Genomic DNA, 5,561 nt, shown 5'->3' with positions numbered 1-5,561 from the left:
CGTGAGCCACATGTGGCTCACAAGCTGCAGTTTGCCGACCACTGCTCTAGTCTACTCTTGAATCCCTGTATATTATTTTTTATTTCAGTCAGTGTAGGCTTAATTTCTGATTGGTCCTTTTCCATTTTTTTGGCATTCTCTCTAAGATCCTTGAAAGTCTCACTAAGTTCCTCAGATGTTTCTAGAAAATTCTTGAGTAAACTTATAACTGTGGTTTTGAACTCTATATCCAGTAGTTTACTTTCTTCCATTTCTTTTACTTGTGACATGTTTCTTTGTGTATGTGTGAGAACTCAGTGTTATCACTATCTATTATTTATCCCTAGTCACTCCAGCATTGGTGTTAGGATCTCCTTCGGTTGGCTCCTGTGGTCTTTCTACAAGCCTCCATTGGTTTGATTTCCTTATTTCCTGGCACCACGAGGTGCTTTAGGATCATCTTGTATTTTTCCTGCTATTATCCTGAAATCAGCCACTTTACAAGGAGCCCTGGTTTCTTGTATTGGCGAAGGATGATTAGCAACAAGACCTGAGCACTAAGTATGTTTATCATTACTGGGTGTCATTGCTTCTCAACCTCTCAGCAGTTGGAATTGGGAAAATATGAGTGCCTACTAATCCACACATATACACACATCAGTATTTCTCTATCTATCTGCCTATCTGTATGTACACGAAAACCATGGACTTAAACTAAAGCTTTTCCAGTGATTTCCATGTTGGTCTGCTCAGGTTGCTATAACAAAAAAACAGTGAATGGTGAAAGTCTGAGATCTGGATGCCAGCATATTTGGGTTCTCTCAAGGCCTCTCTTCTGGGCTTGCAGATGATCACGTTCTAGAGATAACATGGCCTTTCTCTGTGTGCACACATCCCTGCTGTCTGTGCCCTGATCTCCTCTTCTTGTGAGAACACCAGTCAGGCTGGAATAGGGCCACATTAATGGGCTCACTTTAACTTAATCGCCTCTTTTAAAGCCCTGTATCCAACATAGTCATGGCAGGGGAGATTAGAGCTTGGCATGTGAATTTGAGGGGGGTGTAATTCAGCCTATAACAGTGTCCAGGGTCTGCCTTCTCCAAGTATCCTATGAATCTACTAGAGGACCAGTGCACAAAATTCATGCAGGGAGGGGGGTCCTCTCAGCCCAGCCTACACCCTCTCCAATTTGGGACCCCTCGGGAGATGTCTGACTGCCAGGGATCAGCCTATCCTGAAGGGTTCCCTTTGGGATCGGGCCTAAACCGACAGTCGGACATCCCTCTCATGATCTACTCGCTTGCCTCCCTGCCTGATTACCCCTAACCACCTCTGCCTGCCAGTCTGATCGCCCCTAACTGCTCTCCTGCTGGCCTGATTGCCCCCTAACTGCTCCCCTGCTGGCCTGATCTCCCCTAACCACCTCTGCCTCGTCCTGCACCCGGGATCCAGGATTCCCTCATCTGGCCAGTGGTAGGCACCCAGGATCTGGGACTCAGGCTTCCCTTCCTCTGGCTGGCCGCAGACACTCAGGACCCGGGCTGGCTTTGGCCTGGCTGGCTGCAGCTGCAGGAGACCATGGGTGGGTGGCTACGACGCAGCCTGCTGTTTGGTCATTTGGTCGCCCCTCACTGCCCCCCGCCTGCCAGCCTGGTTGCCTTATGCAGCCTGCTGTTCAGTCATTGCATGAGGGCATCCTGACCAATTTGCATATTCCTCTATTATTTAATGTAGAAGATAATAAGTTGCTCATAATGGCTGAGGATCAGTGTACTACCAGACCAAGGCAAGTGAGCCTTTAAAGTGGGGATAGCTTAACTGAAAGAAGTAAATATTTATTTTATTTTATTTTTAAAAAATGTATTTTATTGATTTTTTTTACAGAGAAGAAGGGAGAGGGATAGAGAGTTAGAAATATCGATGAGAGAGAAACATCGATCAGCTGCCTCCTGCACACCTCCCACTGGGGATGTGCCCGCAACCAAGGTACATTCCCTTGACCAGAATCAAACCTGGGACCTTTCAGTCTGCAGGCCAACGCTCTACCCACTGAGACAAACCAGTCAGGGCAGGAGTACATTTTTAGTTGAGCAATTTCAGACATAAGCCCAAAAGGCTTGGAGGGCTATTTGGGGATTGAGATGACCCTCTGTCCTTTAAATCCTAGTCAGAAGGCACCAGGGAGCTGCCCCAGCTCCCAACCTGCCTCACAGATACAACATAAAGAGCTGTGGCTTGCACCGGGCATCAGGGACCCTCCCTTCCTACTGTGTCTTTCTGATCGCTTCCATTTCTAAGTGCTTTGACACTGGAGGCAAAGTGTTGGTTTTCCTCTTATTTCTCTGGTTCCCTCAGCTCTTTTTTATTTTTATTTTTTAAAAATATATTTTATTGATTTTTTAAAAATAATTGATTTTTTACAGAGAGGAAGGGAGAGAGATAGAGAGTTAGAAACATCGATGAGAGAGGGTCCCTGCCCTGAGCCAGGCCCCGCTGTCCTCTCGCCTGGGCCTCAAGGGCTGCGGAGTCTGTCCAGTAACATTTCTATTTTGGGACTGACTGTGGCTACTTCCTTCTTTTCTTTTTTAAAATGCATATTTTTATTGATTTCAGAGGGAGGGAGAAAGATAGAGAGACAGAAACATCGATGAGAGAGAAACATCGATCAGCTTCCTCCTGCACACTCCCCACCAGGGATGTGCCCGCAACCCAGGTACATGCCCTTGACTGGAACCGAACCTGGGACCCTTCAGTCCGCAGGCCGGTGCTCTATCCACTGAGTCAAACCGGTTTCGGCAGCTCTTTTTAAAATTAATATAAAAATCCCCAAACAGCTGGCCAAGAGCAATCTCCAATAACTGCTTCCAGAAAAGGAAGAAGGCACATGCCTCTTGCTGCTATTGGTACTCTAGGTCAGCAAGATGCCCTCACAGTCCGGCCAACTTCACCCTGTGGTGCAAGGTGCAGAAGAACTGGGGGCGAGGGGCTCAGGAGCCAACCCTTGCAGAGGGGGATGGGAGCAGAGGCTGAGTGCTGCCAGAGGTTAAAGGGAAGAAGTGTGCAAGTGGGACACCCTGTTTCCAAATGAAGGAGGAGATGTACGTTCCTTTATGTATGATACCATCTGATGCAACTGTGATTTTTGGTAGAGTTTTCTCTCCCCTTTTTGACTGGCAGTCGCTAAAAGTAAAGACATTGTCTTGGCTTATGTATCTTTAGGAAACATGTCAATTGACTGCAGAGTTCATAAAAATAAATTATAATGGTGAGTTTTAAGACATAAGTGTCATAATAAAAGAACTATCAGAGTGGGGTGGACAGGAAGGCTTTGGGGAGAGGAGCTCGATCTGGTCACAAGGGCTGGGGAGAAGGAGCATGGGTGGCAAGGAAGGGAGGAAGCATTCTGTTGAGAGCTGAGTGACGGGGTGTGAGGGTGAGAATATCTGGGGGATTGTGGCTAAATCAACTGAGTGAATTCAGGAAATTCTGAGGAGATGGGATTGGTAAAGTAGATTAGGACCAATTTGTGCGGAGAACAGAAGCTGTAATAGCCAGGAACTAGATTTCTTAGTTACACAGAAAATGCGTTTGGTTTCATACAAGCTTAAATTTGGAGGACCTTTTAACTGTTACAAAGCATGTTCATACATTGTGAGGTACAGGAGTGTGTGTGTGTGTGTTCACATCTATCTCTATCCATCTATTTTTCTTTTCATCCATCTGGGGTAGTGGCTAAGTCTATGAAATTGTGAAGTTTGGGTTGGTTTTTCAGAGGTTGAATCATATCTCAGAGAGGAAGGGTGAGGGAGAGAGAGATAGAAACATCAGTGATGAGAATCATTGTTTGGCTGCCTCCTGCACTGTGGATAGAGCATGTGCTTCCAGGCATGTGCTCCTGACTGGGAATCGAACCGCGACCTCCTGGTTTATTGGTTGATGCTCAACCACTGAACCACACTGGCTGGGCAACAGATGCCATTTTCTTTTTGTAGTATCTTTCACAGAATGTGGAATATATCTATATGTGATATATAGATATATCCCATACTATTCAAACTTGCTGAAAGGATGGGATGGAATGAAACATTATAAAATACCTTATTTTATAATGTTTTGTTATATCCTATATAATAAAAGGGTAATATACAAATTGACTGAATGGCAGAACGACCCATCACTGTGATGTGCCCTGACCACCATGGGGCAGACACTCAACGCAGAGCTGCCCCCTGGTGGTCAGTGTGATCACTGCTCAGCCAGAAGCTGGCCGAGCACAGAGGTGGTGGCAGGAGCCTCTCCTGCCTCTGAGGCAGTGCTAAGGAGCAACAAGCAGGTGGGCAGTAAGGAGTGAGGGATCCTGGACTGCAAGAGGAATGTCTGACTGTTGCCCATGGGGAGTGGGCCTAAGCAGGCAGCTAGACATCCCCCAAGGGGTCCCAGACTGCAAGAGGATGCTGGGCTGAGGGACCCCTGCCCTGCCCCCGAGTGCACGGATTTTCATGCACCGGGCCTCTAGTATATACATATTTTTCTTATTGGTGCATAGCCAAACTCTTCCTATACTGTTTTGTTCATCATGTACAGTCAGTTCCTGACAGGGATTCTGGTATCTTGATTCCTTGGGAGAACCTCTGTATCTTGCTTGTATGTGAGGCATCAGCAGCTGCTGAGTCTACAGTTCAAATGGAGATTCTGTATGTGAGTAGTAAGGACTGGGACCACTGTTCTTATGTCTTGGAGTAGGTCTGAATCCATGACTGACAGGTTCCAGGGCCTTTAATTGGGTAGTCATTGTGGAATCAGTTGCTGGGTCACAGCTCCTCAGGGGCACCTACCAACCCTCCTTCACTAAAATTGGGTTAGAATCCTATCATTGTTCATGCATCAGACTGATTTTGTGTGTGTGTGAGAATTGTGACAACTCCAAATCACTTCACAAATAAAAGTCACTATCCTGCAACCAAAATCCTGGAGAAAGGAAAATAATGGAGTTTGTAGTTCTACTAAATCTTGGGAATTTAAACTCAAATTCATGCTGAATTAACAGAAATCAAACTAACAAATACAATTCTAGGTAGGGTTCCACGTAAAATCCTCCAAGAATAAGATTCTGTGACAAGGTTGGAAGAAATATGTAAAAATGGTGTTAAAATTTAAACTCTGAACTCCTTTGTGAGACTCTGGGTTGCCAATGCAAACTCTGGTGAGGAGGTAAGAGCAGAACACCCATGTTCATGTTTCACTAGTTACCATTTCACTTACCCTTTGGTGTGTTCTTTAAATTGATCTTTCCTTATGATGTTAGTCAATACAAACCCGAATCTTAGCCTTAAAAATTCCAGCCCTCCCAATTAGTCCTTCTAGTGAGTGAACCCAGAAAGATGAGCAGCTGAAAATGAAAAAAAGAGACAATATTATACTTCTTTGTGGGGTGCAACTACAGTGTTTTGGCCAGGTTCAAGCCTCAGACTAATGAAAGGACAGCGTCCTCTCATTGCCACATGCCAGTCTCAGCTGGAGGGCAGGGCCCTCCCAGCACAATCATAGCCAACAGCTATGGTTGTAAGCTTGAACCTATGGTT

General features: G+C 45.7%; 1 gene segment (V, D, J or C); it reads right to left on the bottom strand.

Moving 5' to 3' along the window:
* LOC102762767 overlaps window positions 1–5,561 on the bottom strand; it is a 28,479-nt gene that overhangs the window by 17,912 nt on the left and 5,006 nt on the right.

Source organism: Myotis davidii, unplaced genomic scaffold (genome assembly GCF_000327345.1).
Source record: "Myotis davidii unplaced genomic scaffold, ASM32734v1 scaffold1167, whole genome shotgun sequence".
Lineage (NCBI taxonomy): Eukaryota > Metazoa > Chordata > Mammalia > Chiroptera > Vespertilionidae > Myotis > Myotis davidii.
Note: the sequence above shows the minus strand (reverse complement) of the source record. Positions and strands in the feature narration are given on the sequence as shown.